At 42.4% G+C, this 16,331-nt stretch overlaps 1 protein-coding gene across 5 annotated transcripts in view; it reads right to left on the bottom strand.

Moving 5' to 3' along the window:
* Positions 1-16,111, bottom strand: part of SLC35A3 (solute carrier family 35 member A3) — a 41,591-nt gene extending 25,480 nt beyond the window's left edge. For 2 of the 5 annotated variants that reach the window (XM_054981170.1, XM_054981166.1), the window contains exon 1: positions 9,222-9,493. The gene's annotated coding sequence lies outside the window, so the exon portion shown is untranslated. The other 3 variants (XM_054981167.1, XM_054981165.1, XM_054981168.1) reach the window with 3 other exon arrangements.
* Positions 16,112-16,331: the final 220 nt, after the last annotated feature.

Consider the following 16,331-nt stretch of genomic DNA (forward strand, 5'->3'; position numbering starts at 1 on the left):
CTTCTAGATCTTCAAGTAAGTAAGATTTTGTTGTAACACTTGTAGCCCAGTCTAAAGCTTAATGACTCAAAGGGTAAGTCCTTCCCAGCTCAATGGGACTTATTTTCAAGTAATTTTACCCCCAAACCCTACAAGCCCAAGGTCATATGATGCAGGGTGCAGGAGAATCCATTTTGGGACAGATAGGGAATTTTAATCAGTGCTTTGAGGAAATAAAATCAAATAAAGTGTGAGAAACTCCACCTTGCCTAAGGGCTTCCCTTTAGACTCCAGGAAATCATCACCCTAAAACCAGACTAACAGGATGACTGATCTTTACGAGATATTAACATACATTCCAGCACTCTTAATTTCCAAAATAATACCAGGCTATCAGATAGGAAGGTAGCCTGATGGTTGTGAGTTAATCAGCAAAGATAAGACCATCTCCCAACACTATTAGCATAGATCCCAGAAACAACTCCCAATGATGTAACTTCTGAACCACCACAATTATCACAAGATTCAGGAAGTGTATGGATTCAGGAGTTAAATGGGTCTGCTTTTAGGCTGGCAGTGTCCCAGAACTGCTCTCCACCAACCCAGTAATGGACACCTTCCATACTGCTTTGAAGGTCTGACCCTCTCTCGATCCAAGCCCCTTTCCCATTCGCATTCCTCACTGAGCAATTCGCCAGCCCTTGGCCTTCCATCCTCAATTCGTTCCCTTCATCCATGGCCCCCTTTCTTTGAACTATCTGACCATGCTCTGCTGCCTCATATTTTTTCTCCTTTATCTGAACCCACCCACCCGCCTTTTACTAGACTGCTTTCACAACACTCCCATATTCCTTTCTTGCTTGCATCCAGTCACCTTGCTTTTCGTCTTCTCTGTATTCAACCCTTTCCCCCACATAAAACTTCTTTCTTGGGTACTCAATACATACATGGATTGGTTTTATTTTGGACTATCTGTTAGCATGAGCGACAAACCTTTAGATACTATAATTACTGTTACTAGGATTGTTTTAAGGTGTTGTGGCTTAAACTGTAATTTTTTAAATTATTGTCTCTTGCTAGTGCTGTTTCTATCCCCTTTTATAGTTAATAAAGTCGACCTTGTTACTATACCCTGTGTATACAAGACTTAAAATTCCTGAATTTGGAGGAGGTGCACGTGAAGGGACATTTTCACATGTAACTTCTTTTTGCTAGGTAACATAACCACAAGGATTGAAATATTTCTTTTACCATGACGTAATTCTATAAACAGGCAATAAAAGAAAATATTTTAAACACCTGAAAACAGAACCCAATATTTATTCAAAAGAACTTCTAGGTCTCCTCAAAATGCACTCTTGCCTATCTTCACAGCAGCAGGCAAATTTTGAGAATCCCATTCAGTTTGGAGTTATTTCATAATTTTGTCCGGTTCATATAGTTTGGACAAGATATGGGACCCTTGGTGCCTCTGGTTCTTTTGCTACTACTTAAACTTGTCCTACTATACCAGGGCCATTCCCACACGGCTTACCTGAACCTGGAATGCTGTGCAGCATGCCGAAAAAAACGCGAAAAATCACGTTTTCTCTTGCGGGTTTTGCATGATGTTGTGCAACATCGCGCAAAACTCACGAGAGAAAACACAATCTTCCAAGGTTTTTTTGGCATGCTGCGCAGCGTTCCAGGTTCAGGTAAGCCGTGTGGGAACGGCCCATCACTCTTCTATATTACTTCTCCCCTAGCTATCCAACAATAGAAAACCCATAGGCTAGATCTGTGTCTTGAAGTCTCTATGATGTCTGATAAGGTGGGACACTAAACTAACAATGAATTCTTCTAAGTAGTAATAGTAGCAGTAAGAACAAATTGATACAGTACCTTACCACTAATGCAAAACAGGATTTTTTTGGTATTCCAAATAAATAAAAGGATTTACATTAAAGTGTGACACAGGGACATCACACAGCTTAGTTGGAACATAGCCTGAAACGGTTTCCACAAAACACTTGACAAAGATAGACATATTTTCAAGATGTGAGGATAGTATCAACAGTACAACTAACATCAGAAGACAATTATCAGCCCTACTTCTAACTGTACCTCTCCCACACTTAAGCCACTGAGTCATTCACTCCATCACTTTTCATCTCACCACGGACACTCTTTTTCATCCTTCTGTTATTTTTAGTAATGCTTCCTTGGCGTTAAAAAAGCATCTAAAACAAGTTCTATTTCTTAATCCTGCCATGCCATAATTACTCCATAAAGAACAGAAACATATCCTGTACTCTTACTTGATTTTACTTACATAAAATCAAAATGTTTCATTTATTATTTAGATACTTCCTAAGTAGAAGTGCATACTGATGCTCATGTCCTCAAATATCAGCAATCATGACAGGTTTTGGCAGGTGGTGGTTGGAATGAACAGTAAAAGCTTCTACTCCCCCACCCTTTTAGCCTGCTCCTCCTCTTTTAAACCTGTTTTGTAACAACCCTGCCCCATCCCATCAAAATGTAAATAATCCCAACCAGAAGCATAGAACAGTCATTTCACTATGGGACTAAAATTAAATGTTCTTGTTCAACGATAAAGGTCATTAATAATTATAATTAGTCATAAATTCTTATAATTAGAGCAATGTCTAACCAAATTACATCCCACACAGCCTTTCAAAAATTCCTAATTTTAAGAGAGATTTTCTTTAAATTCAGATTTCATTTTAAATTGAGCTATTTTTAAAAGAGAAAGTTATAGCTGAAGCTTTAAAAACAAACAATATGAAAAAAAATAAAATATGGTTTTTAATGTTTTAAAAAACTATTTAAAGAGGCTCCCTTTGGGTATACTCTGATTTAAATGTTGATCTAAGAAAAAGCAAAGCTGAAATAAATCTCACATATACAGTTTAAAAATAAAGCAAGCAACACTATAGTTTTCTCTCTTTAGACAAACTTTATTATGAATAATGTATTGTCGAAGGCTTTCACGGCCGGAGAACGATGGTTGTTGTGGGTTTTCCGGGCTGTATTGCCGTGGTCTTGGCATTGTAGTTCCTGACGTTTAATTTCCTGACGATTAATTTCCTGAGGAAATTAATCATCTAAACCACGCACTTCAGGCAAATGGCTACTCCAGAAATGAAATCCGAAGAGCGATCAAACCCAGGATGAATCAAACAACCAAGGAAAAACAGTCTCCTACAGGAAAAGTGTTTTTGCCATATATCAAAGGAATTACTGATCAGATGGGAAAGCTTATGAAAAAGCATAACCTTCAAGCAGTATTCAGACCCACCCGGAAAATACAACAGATGCTACGATCAGCAAAAGACAGTAGAGACCCCCTCACCTCTGCAGGAGTATACCGTATACCCTGCAGCTGTGGACAAGTTTACATCGGGACCACAAAGCGTAGCATCCAGACAAGAATAAAAGAACATGAAAGACACTGCAGACTTGGACAACCTGAAAAATCAGCAGTGGCTGAACATAGCCTAACGCAAACAGGGCACAGTATCTTATTCCAGGACACCAAAATACTGGACAACACTTCCAACTACTTTGTCAGACTGCACAGGGAAGCCATTGAAATTCACAAGCATAAGCAAAACTTCAACAGGAAAGAAGAAACCTCAAGAATGAACAGAGCATGGTTTCCAGTTCTGAAAAACACCAGGCTAACAAAACATTCTATCCCCGACAATAGCCCTGCAGAGAAGATTAGCACATCAAGTACCAATCCATATGCAAAAGAACCTCCTCAGGACACAGTGAAGCCTCCCGCCATTAGCATTCCACACCCTGGGAAACTCTTACAGGATGACTCAGCTCAACCCCACCCCTCCTGAGTAGATACAAATGACCTACATCTTTTCCACACTGTGACACTGAGAGATCTCTGTCTTTTGGTGCTACACCTCTGAAGATGCCAGCCACAGCTGCTGGCGAAACGTCAGGAACTACAATGCCAAGACCACGGCAATACAGCCCGGAAAACCCACAACAACCATTTATTATGAATAGTTGTGTCATAAAGATATACAGTGGTTTTTATTACTGTGAGATATATCTGTATTAGATTTTATTGTATTTATGTATATGCTACATAAATACAAAGTTATATCAACTGACTTTTTGAACATGAGACAGATCAGGCACATTTGTTCAATATAACTTGTGATTTATGTGTTGAATAAAATTTTAAAACTTAAAAGAAATAAGGTATGCACATTGCACGTAAAAGCATAATTGCTATTCTTTCTATGAGGAAAGCAAAAACTCTCCAGGCCTAACACTGGCTGACCCAGCCTTCACTGATGGGGATCCCAAGGACAGGGTACAATGTGTGAACATGCAGGTACCCCACGGATCCTTTTAGCCTGCTCTGTAGCACACTCCCCCCTCCCAACCTCTCCCCACCCGTCATGTTGATGGGCACAATCCCAGTTAAAAATAAACACTGGTGGAATTGCCCCAATACATCTTAGCTCAACCTGTTCAGGCAATTGGGATAAGATACTAAGAAAATTCTGCTGGATCAGATCATCTCCTCTAGCATCCTGTTTTAAACAGTGGCCAAACAGTTGTCCCGGAGGACCAAAAATAGGGCACAGAAGCAAGGGATCTCCCCTTATGTTGCCTACTAGCACTGGGTTTCAGAGGCTTACTGCTTTTGAATATGGAAGCTCCCCTTTTACCCATCATGGCTAGCAGCTTCTGACAGCCCAATCCTGGCTAACCTTCCTTTAAAGCCATCTATGATCATGGATGTTGCTATATCCGGTGGCAGTGAAATCCACAGTTTAATTACTCATTGAGTAAAGTACAATTTCATTTTGTCTGTCCTGTACTTATTGCCCATCAACTTCACTGAGTGCTACTGAGATATCTTATTATGCGAAAGAGAGAACAAGTTTCTTCTATCCACATGCATAATTTTATAAACTGATACCATGTCCCCGGCTGTATTTTTGCTAAAATAAAAAGTCCCTCATAGAAAAGTTGCTCCAACCCCTTGATCATCTTGGTTGCCCTCTTCTGTACTTTTTCCAGCTCTGCAATATCATTTTGACATGTGGTGACCAGAACTGTACACAGTATTGCAAATATGGGTGCACTACTGATCTATACAAGGAAATCATAATATTAGCTCTTATTCTTAGTAACTGTCCTAATAATGCCCAGCATGGAGTTTGGTTTTTCACCACTACCACAAACTGAGTCAACATTTTCATTGAGCTATCCCCTATAACCTCAATCTCTCTTTCAATCTTGGTCTCAACCAGGTTAGAACCCATCAGCATATATTTAAAATCAGTTTTTTTGTTCCAATGTGTATCACTTTATACTTAACAACACTGAACTTCATTTGCCCATTTCTTGCCCACTGACCAAATTTAGAGAGATCTTCCCGTAGCTTTTCAAAATTTACCTTGTTTTTCACTAGCCTACTATATAAAAGACAAGCCGTATTGGCGATGAATCACTTTTTCTCCCCACACAGGCGCACTCTGGCTTGTGCGAGGATAAAGAGTTGTTGCCAACATAGCTTGCTTAGGAGGTGGTCGGGAGGGCCAGTGCGCCAGCACACCCCTCCCAAAGCTTCGCAGCGGCCGCGGGAAGGCCTGGCGTGGTGCTACTACCCAATGCGCCGGGGGGGGGGGGGCGCACTCCCATGCTGGCCTTCTCCATTGCTGCAGCAGCCTCCTCAGGGCCTTTGGAAGGTTGTGTTGCTGTGGCCACCAAGGCACCAGGAAGGCCTACCATGCTGGCCCAGCCCTTGGTACACCCCAAGCAGTCTGGGGTGTCACGACGGGCCATGGAGTGCTGCTGTGCTCTGCACTGGCCCAATTTCTGGCTGTTTGAGGCCAAACTGGGCCAGTGTGGACCACAAGAATGCTGCTGGGGTGGTGCGACGGGCCCTGGAGTCCTTCTGTACCCTGCACCAGCCTGATTTCCGCCCATTTGAGGCCAAATTGGGCCAGTGCAGAGTGCAGAAATGCTGCTGGGGCCGCGTAACTGGCCCTGGAGTGCTGCTGTACTGCACTCTACACCGGCCAGATTTTGACCCATTTGAGACCGAAATTGGTCCGCTGCTGAGTGTAGGAATGCTGCTGGGCAGTACATGTCCTCACAAGGCCCCGCTAGAGCCTGTTGCTAGACCTAAATAATTTGGTATAATCTGTGAACCTGGCCTCTATGCTGGTCACCCCCAACTTGAAATAATTTATGGACAAATTCAATAGAACTGGTACCAACATCGATCCTTTTGGGACCTCACTACTCACTTCCTGCATTTCCTCTCTGCTTCCTATTTAACCAAGTTTTAACCCATAAGAGGACCTGTGCACTTATCTCATGACTGCTAAAAAATGACATATGATTACCCACCCCAAGTTTTTGGGATAGGGTAGAGAAATAAAACATTTTCCGGCTGGATCTCTATAAAATTAGTTTCTTCTGTATCTGTATGCAACGTCATGGCAGGTCTATGGTAGTTAATTTCCATGCCAGAAACTTGTCAACATCTGTGTTTTTCCCTAAATATTTTTTTTGATGGGAAACGGGAAGAGGACCATTCCTGTTTTTCACACTTTCAACATTTACCAGAAACTTTGAAATCAGAATATATTATGTTAAACCATAGATCTCTTTTCCCTCGTCTCCAGGACACAGAAAACACCAAACACATTATACAAAAATCTCATAAGATAACTGTCACTAAAGGTGGTCAAATAAGAAAAAAATCAGTATCCTGGAACACAGGAAATTCTGTACCTCACTCCGTTCAACATGAGTGTTGCTTGGCTGATTAAGACTTACTGTGCATACACAGTGATGCAATAGTTTTATATTGACTTAGGAATTTCGGTGCCAAAATCAACAGCAGAGTATGTAGATCAAGCTCCTCTCTCTTTATTAATAAGTGGTGCGTACACTGTTTTCACTGTGTACACATCACTCACAGTCTTCTAGCAGCAAGGGGCCCCAGTTGGCAAAGTATACACAGCAACCGAAAACTTCTCCTCAAATTTGGTACAAACCAGCCATTTAATTCAAGACCATTAATACACACATAACAGAACAAAAAAGTCCTATGCTTCAAAATGAAAGTATATCCAGAGCATATTAATGTTGGTATGGTAAACTTAGTTTGTTGCTTTTTTGCTGTCTGTATCTTTTTCATGCTGCCCTCTATGCCTGGAATAACAGTCGTCTTTCATGGCACCATGACCACACTTCCATTTTAAACGGTTCCTCAAAAATTGCTGTTTTTACCTCCATTCCTGTACTCCACATTTCTAATTTGCAAAAAGACAATTGACATTAATTTTTAATATAAAACTGCAAAGCTTCTTATTTAATTTTTTAATCTATTATCTCCCTGTTCTTGCTGCACTCATTTGCAAATTACAAGAAACTGCAGTCTGGGACCCTGCCCATGAAAATTCTGTACAATTTATTCTCTGCTTTATTGTCTAAACCACTCGCTATAGAATAGTATGTCTGTTTGTGTTTGTTCTAAAGAGTCATTCAGCATGTCAACAAGCCACAACCTTTTGTGCTAAATGGCAAGAGTTCAATGTGTTTTCTTTACTCTTGGGCAAAGTCTAATTCCAATTCTCATCCTTTCTCAATATATACAATTTCAGTAATAGGCTATTTCCAATGGTGAGTCTTTCATTCTAATCATATATTGTGCCAAAACTCTTCACACTTGGTTCCTACACCTCACAATGGGCAGCAGAGAAGCCCAAATCAAATGTGATGGCAATGAGAAAGAGCTTACCTCTAAAACACTGCACACACCCAGCATCTCGTTTAACTAGGGCCTTCAGATGCTACACATATGCAGCATTAGCGCAGTGGGACAGATCTATGGTATGCTAAAAATGTATGCAGAGTGGCTAGAAATCCTCTTTAAGAGAGATACTGGCAAAGTTACCCCCAATGGTAATTTGGGTGGGTGGGGGGTTTCAATCAGCACAAATATTTAAATTGGGCCTCAAGTTAGGAAGGACCCCGGGTTTTTCAGGTGAGACCTATCCCCTGAAGCAATCGATCGTATAAGTTTTAGGTGATCACCTGATTAAGACTGCATACAATTGCATATGAATAAAAACTTGTTATCTGAAGAAAAACACATTATGTTCTTAAACAATAAAAGACACGTGATGTAGCATACATCATCTTAAAAGAGGCATGAAGAATGAAAAAGCAGCTCCGCTAGCTCTGACCAATGCTTCATCTTGTCCAGCTCTGACCAATGCTTCATCTGACCAATGCTTCATCTGACCAATGCTTCATCTTGTCCAGCATCCTGCTTCCCATGATGCCCAAGAAGCCATGGAAGACAAGGCCTTCCCATAGCCGTGGCACCCTAAGCAAGTGGTACTCAGAGGTCAACTGCCTCCAAACATGGGTGTTCCATTTGTTCATTATGGCTAACAGTCATCGACGGACTTAACCTCCATGAATTTCCTTGTGTACGAGAAAGGGAAAGGTCTCTTTTAAAAGGGTGCCCATCATCCACAGCTTTTGTCAATTCTTGCAGTAAAAATGATTTATTTTATTTAAAAATATGTCGCTTGATTAGTCAGTGAAGTCTTTTTATTCTAACAACAGTATTTAACATTTATTCACTAATGTTTTCCCTATAAAAGCAGTTGCCAAGAGCTTGCAGGCTTTCTCTTGTCTTTTGAGGGGCATACAGCATCGCCACCCCCTTAAACCTGATCTACCCCATCCTTTTTACATGCCTTAGTTCTAAAGTATCACAAACTCATAGACTGGAAAGATATTCCTTATGCCCATTATTTTTCATGTTGATAATGCAATCCCATCATACTTTCAATTCGTAAGAGTTATCTTTTCATTTTGTGGTCCCACCTGGCCGACAAAAGCAAAACACTGCTTCCCAAGTTCCACAAAGCCAAGACCTATTGCTTAATTTCTAAAATAACAGATATGGAGCGTGAGCATGTTCAGACTGCCCAGCGAACCTGAAAATCTAGATCCTTCATGCCAGAATTGACTCTCGTTGCTCGGTAGTGAGAGGAAAGGCACTCCGCATGGGCTCAGAGGATGCACGCTCTCCTCTCCCCTATCACACATCAAAGGGCACTTGATTCTAGCATTGAGTTCTAAAGTTCACTGCCCCAGCGCTGCGTCCTCTGCCCGAACTCGAGTGCCCTGTCCCTGCCCTGATCTCAAAGGCTTCATCTAGCCGTGGTTACCTGGCACCGAGGAAAGGAACTCTACGCGTGTTCAGAGACACTCTCTCCCTCAGGACTACTTGTCCTATCGTAGGCATGGCGCCCGAGCCACTGAAAGCTGGGCTAGCTCAAAGGCTTCCGATCTCCTTCTGCACCCGTCCTCTGGTCTGTCTGTCACCCTGGCTACCCCATATCAAACGAACAGCTCCCGCTTCCCTCGGGCCACCTCGGGCTCTGTCCCTGCCGAGACGCCCTGCTCCCTCTCTGCGTCCACTCCGCCCGGCCGGGGCTTCCCTTCCCATTCTCACCTGCCGCGCTGGGAGCCTGGAGCGCTTCCCTTCCGGGTGCCTCTTCCCCGGTCCCGCCCCGACAAGACTCCGGCTGCAGCCACGACTCCGCCCGCTCCGTTCCCAGCGCCTCGGCCCTTTGCCTTTTCCGCCTCCGCCACCGCCGCGGCCCAGCCACTCGGGGCGGGCGGAGCATCGCAGAACCTGCAAAGGATGCCCGGCGCCAAGAGCGGCGGGAAGGGGACGGGGACAGGAAGCGGCTGAGGGGGGCGACGCACATCGCGGCAGGGCGCGCTCTCCCTTGGCGCCGCTCATTATTTGTCGAAAAGAAGAGCTCCCACCAATGCGCCTCTTTACAGCATCATTTCTCGGGGCTAGAGTTGTCACTGACCCTCGCAGTCTTCCTATCGCATGCATATAATCTCAGGAACCATGGAAGAAAAATGACCATTTTATAGCTGAACTGACAAAAAGAGACCATGTAATGGTTATCTTGTAACGGTTAGGCTTGTTTTCCATTTTTCTGCTACTGTTGTAACTCTTGATCGTGCTGTATTTTGCTCAGTGAATCCTAGCTGTTGATTATATCGTGTTCACTTGTACTGTATAATCCACCCTTGGGTCTCAGTGAGAAAGGTGGAGTATAAATTTAAAAATAAATAAATGGGTTTCAGCCTTCTTTATTTCTAGTCCTGGTAAGGTGCAGCAGAGTACATAGGGATGAAAGCCCATTATATGGTCCAAATGTGTAATTCCCCACCTCCTCATATATGTCTGCTTGAAACCTTTTTAAACGGTTTCTTGCACAACTTAACAACTGAGGGCCAAGCTACACATGACGAATGACACTTGAACAGCAAGTGTATTTCTCCTTGTTCACTTGCCCTCCACTCAATCCACTTGCCGTTCAAGTGTCATTCGTCATGTGTAGCTTGGCCCTAAGTTACACTCCCATCTGTATTAGGAAACCTCCAACAGTATCTCTTCTCCCTCCCCCTTTAGCTGTTTCAGGAGGGAGGGAGTGACTGGATGCACTTAATGGAAAAGCTGCACACGTGTCTTAATTATATGATACAGTGATAATGCATATCCTCCTCCCCAAATGTGTGGTTAGTGGGCTCCTACACTGTGCAACCAGAAAAGCAAAGTAAATGCTGCAGAGGGATTTCAGCATGCAAGAGAATTAGATGGTACAATGCTGAGGTGGCAGAATTGTCTGCACTGCATCAGGCTACAGGTGAATGATACATTTCAGAACGATCTTTAAAACTCCCTGCAAGTAGAAAATCAGCACAACAAGCAAAGAAAGGTGGCAGAACTTTTCTGCCTGCTATGTTAGTTTTCTATTGACTTGGCATTTTCCATGTGAATTAGCATTCAGAATCAGAATCCACCATGCACAATGATGTGATCTGTTCTACAAGTTCAGCATTGAACCTACTCATTCTGTATATTTAAACCAGGCTTTAGAACAGAGAAGTGCAGAAGAGTGGATCGATTATTCCTCCCCAAAGTTTATCATGCATTTTGGAGATGGTTCATGTTTGGAACCCCACAAGGAGAAGAGTGCCAGAGAAGGTAATTTGGAGCAAAGAAGATAGTTTCAGGTGAGTAGCCGTGTTGGTTGGCTGTAAAAGAGCAAGATTCAAGTCCAGTAGCACCTCAAAGACTGAGAAGATTTGCAGGATATAAGCTTCTGAGAGTCAAAACTCCTTCAAATACGAAGGGAGCTTTGACTCTTGAAAGTTTATAAACTGGAAATCTCATTGGTCTTTAAGGTGTTACTGGACTTGTATCTTGGCAGGTGGCAAAAGGGTTAATCGTCTCTCCACTGCTTTTCTCCCAGAGCAGCTTTTCTCTTGCAAAAGGCCAGTGGGTTTTCAGTGCACACATTTGCACCAGTAGTTAGGTCTCCAGTCTCACTCTGTACAAAATAGGCCCATGGCCAATTTACAGGATCTCTGGTTTTTGTCTCTGCATTCCCAGTTGCTCATGTGCATGGAGGGTTTCTCTTCATGTGAACCTTAAATTAGGTTGTGGTTAAAGCTGCAGTCTTATGCATATCTACAGGTAAGAGCCACTGAACTCGGGTTGTTGGTTCTGAGTAAACATGCAAACATCAAGCTGGTAACTATAATGTCAGTGTAAAATGTATACTGGTGAGAATGTACATCCCATTTTTTCTTTCTGTTAGTGTTAGAAATCACCCCTCTGGTTAAGATAAGAGGATAAAAAAAGAGCTGCTCCCAGTTATTCTGCAGCATGGCAGCAAATATAGCGCGGTAGGTACCCATGTTGTTTGGGTAACTCAGGAATTTCATCAGGATTTGAGTCCAGTGGCACCTTAGAGACCAGCAAGATTTTCAGGGTATAAGTTTTCAAGAGTCAAAGCTCCCTTTGCATCTGACGATGGTCTTTGAAGAAGTTCAGGCTTATACTCTTGAAAAACCTTGTTGGTATGTAAGGTACTATTGGCCTCAAATCCTGCTGTTCTACAGACCAGCACTGCTACCTACCCGAAACTATCTTCCCATTTCAGTATTGCTCCTCTTGATCAATGAGCCAATGTTGGCATACAACGAATCTGCAGTATGTCCTCCTACAATATAAACGAGTGCTCCTTGGGTCTGGGTCAAATGTCATTTCCAAGGAGGGGTAGAATATCTGCTTGGCATGCCGAAGGCCTCAGGTTCAGTCACTGGAATGTCCATGTAAAAAAAATCAGGTGAAAGTTCTCTCTCTGGGACCCTGAGAGTCTCTGCCAGTCCAAGTTTAAAACAGTTATCTTAGCTGACCAAAAGTATGATTCAGTAAAGGCAGCTTCCTTTGTTCACAGTTCAGTATCTTTAAACTCTTTGGTTTCCCATGTAGTTGGTGTCATGCCCAAACTTGTTTTCCATGTCTAGGCATGTAGTGTTAATATACCAGCACAGCATACTTCTAGCCACAGCTCCCTAAGAACATGGATGCTACATGCATTGTTGCTGAGGCCGAATTTAAATGTGAAGCTAGCCATGAGGAGCACTGCAGGGGTAAGCAGTTTTAGTTTATTTAAGCCCTTTTCAGTAGTTACATTTCTAGGTGCTGTTTCTGCATACAACAGGAGAGCACACCACATGTTATCTTCTTAATATATGCAATCGCTATTTTGTTTCAGTTGGGCAGTGCACATATATTCCAGCTTCTGTACACATGATCAGAAACCCTGATTTTTAAGGTACACATTCATGCATTTACCAACATTTGAATATAGGCACATTGCCCAATTCAGACTAAAAGTTGATTGCATGTATCAAGGTGATCTCTTGTGGCACACTCTCCCTGTACACATCATAGGAGAGCTGGAAAAGTAACAGTGCTTAAATTGGTTGTAATGTCCTGATGGTGCAGAATAAGCCATATTGCAGTTACACTTCTAGTGTAATGTATGAAAACTGAATTTGCCCCTAGTACAAGAGCCAATGTAAATCTTAGGGTGAGGGGTATAATATGTTGAGTTGGTTCCAGGGCTTTTTTTCTGTCGGAATGTGGTGGAATGCAGTTCCAGCACCTCTTCGCACTGGGAGCTGGAGGCAGTGGTGGTGGTGGCAGGCAGGCGCCCGCACAGCCTCTCCACTGGACCCGCCGAGCCACCTCTCCGTCCCAGCGCAGTAGCTGGAGGAAACGGTGGTGGTGGACAGGCAGCCAAGTGCAGGTGGGCAGTCGGCTACATGATGCGCCCTGGCCTTGGCTGGCTCACATGCTTTAGGGTTGCCAGCTCCAGGTAGGGAAATTCCTGAAGATTTGGGGGCTGGCACCTGGAGAGGGTGGAGGTTGAGGGTGTCTGCTTCCCGCTCCTGAAACTCAAGCTGTATTCTGCCCCTCTCCCATCAAGTCTGTCCCACATTATTACACCCTGGTATAAATGTTAAGGAAGTTAGGTTCTTGTTTCTTAACACTTTCAGCACTGTATCCAACTTCTGGTTGTTTTCAAATTTCTGCAACCCATTCCCTATTGTATTGTTTATTGACTGCTCCATTCTGTTGATTGTTTTGATTTACACTGTGAAATGTGCCTTGAATATCAGTGAGAAAGGCTGACTATAAATAATGCAAACAAAATAAAATAAATAGCAACCCTACAAGGTTTTTAAGGCAAAAGATGTACAGAGATGGTTTGCCATTGCCTGCCTCTGCAAAACAACCCTGGAGGGATCACCTACTTAGCTTCCAAGATCTAAGATCAGGCTAGCCTGGGTTGTCCTCGTCTGGTCTCAGATGGTATACTACCCCTATATGTGGAGTATCCAGATAACTCTTATGCTAAAATAACTGTGAATAGACCTTTCATCCACACATTTCTCTAATCATTTTAAAGTCCCTAATAGCCTCTAGCAGTTGCCACATCATGTGGCAGTGAATGCCATATATTACAGATGCACTCTTTAATATCCAGAGGAGTTAGCTGTGTTAGTCTGTAGTTGCAAAATAGTAAAAAGTCCAGTAGCACCTTTAAGACTAACCAACTTTATTGAGGCATAAGCTTTTGAGAACCACATGCATAAGTGGGTGTCCTCAACATATTGATGGAACCCAGTACCAACGCCTCAGACAAGCCTTTTAATCAAATGGATTCTGGTTTTGGAAAAGGCATGCTCAAAACTTGCAAGTTGCTGCTCACAAAGTAGATTTCTGGTTCACAACACTGCACCGCTTAGAGGGAACATTGCGAAGGGATGGGGAGGCGAGCAGGCCCGAATTGTGGGAGTGCTCCCAGGGAGCGGCCACACCCTGTGCAATGACATCACTTCCTGGAAGTGACATCATTGTGCAGTACCATGAGCGTGCGTGCATGTGGAACCAGGAGCATCACCTCCTGCCAGGAGTTGTCCCAGGTGCTGGCAACCCACACTACGTCACTGAGTTCCACCACCTCTTTTCCCAGAAAAAAACCCCTGGTTGATTCATACAATTAAAAATCACATGCCATGTATTCTCATCTTGTGCATATAGTAAGGGCTCAGCTACACTACACAAACCTGTCCCCTGGACTGTTTTCCCATCATGAAACAGCCTTGGGGAGCTAGTGTTTTCTTTTTCTTTTTTTTTTAAAAAAACTTTTTAATTGAAATTTACAAATACATAAACATTATAAATATTTAAGCTATTTGTCATTTTACAATATTGAATTAACAAATTAGGAGGTTACTAAACATAAGTGAAGCAATACAATAATACCAGAACAGTTTGCTTAAATAACAATAAAACCATAAGTTATAAAATAAGCACTATTTATGTTAAACTATAAACTACTAACAAAAACCTGTAATATGCGCGATTACCTTAATTTTAGTTATAGATCCAGAGGAGTTAGCCGTGTTAGTCTGTAGTAGCAAAATCAAAGAGTCCAGTAACACCTTTAAGACTAACTAATTTTAGTTAAAGTCATATACAGTAAATGTTTGAGAGACTGTAGCTCATTAATTGTTAAATATTCAAAAAACGGATGCCATTTAAGCATAAAGTCAGTTTCTTTCGGATAATATAATGTTTGATATATAGTATCATAGATTTTTTCTTGAATATAATGACCCCAGATTTTAAATAGTCATCTCTCAATTGCGGGAGTTTTTGGTGATTTTCAATTAGTTGCTATTAGGGATTTAGCTGGCATTAAAAGGCTAGTGATTAATTCTTTCCTAATATTGGGGATTGTAAGAGTATCCCATTGGTCTAGGAAAGTCAGTTTAGGGTCAAATGGAATTGAGTAACCGTGGAAGCCACTATTTTCTGAGGGGCTACCTGCTAGTTTCCCCCAGCCAGGCAAAGAGTGGATACTCAAGGCTGTTTCAGGTCATGATAATGTCAGAGGAGAAAAATTTAAGCCTCTGTGCTCCACAGTTACAATATGGACCGGGTCCCTGCCTGCCTACAAGTTAAATTTCAAGCACAGAACTCCCAGCATACACCTGGTTGCTGAGAACCATAGCAGACATGGGGCGGACACAAGTACTATATATCATGTAGTTACCCCAGCACCCCGGATATAACACAAGACAATAAATAGACACAATTATATGGGGTCAACTAGCTTGTTATGACCTTTACTTTCCTTGGGGTAGATGTTTCTTTTAATCTTTCCCTTACACCCTCTGGGTAGTTTGCTGCCACCAGGAATATATTATTCCAAGATATTTTATTTAAATTTTCCCTTTTGGTAACGTTCTTAAGCACCAGGCTCCTTCATGGTTCTATGTGGCCCTGAGGATAGGAATGGGATATAACAATGACAGCTACTCTGGGATATAACAAAACAAAATAAATGTTTATTCTTCAAGAAGCGTATTGGTTTCATAAAAGTAGTTCTTAGTTCTTAAAGTTACTTCATTTACTCTCATTCACACAGCTGGCCTCTCTTTCTCTGAGTGTCCTTTCACAAACATGCTCAGTTCATGTTCCACACAGGTTATATTTCTCTCATAAACACTTCAACATCTTCAGGCAGCACACAGCTAGCCTGCTTTCTTCTGACTGAAACCTTTCTTTCTTTCTCTCTCTCTCTCTCTCTCTCTGAGCCAAAACACACTAGAAGAAATACCTAGATTCAGCACGTGTTCTCTTACCTCAAGGTTTGCCGGGATCTGTAGGCGTCCTGGAAGCTTAAAGTTTAGCGTTTACAGAGCAGCAGGAAGGGAAATACAGGCACCTGTATTTCCCTTCCCCTTCCTGCTGTGCTGAATCTAGGTATTTCTTCTCCTGTGTTTTGGCTCTCAGTCTAAACTGCATTCACTCCGCCCACAATCTCAGTCAACCAATCATATCGCTCACTCATTCCTCTCTTTCACCCCCACTCTTCACCTAGCTC

The sequence above is a fragment of the Eublepharis macularius genome, chromosome 5, assembly GCF_028583425.1.
Source record: "Eublepharis macularius isolate TG4126 chromosome 5, MPM_Emac_v1.0, whole genome shotgun sequence".
NCBI lineage: Eukaryota > Metazoa > Chordata > Lepidosauria > Squamata > Eublepharidae > Eublepharis > Eublepharis macularius.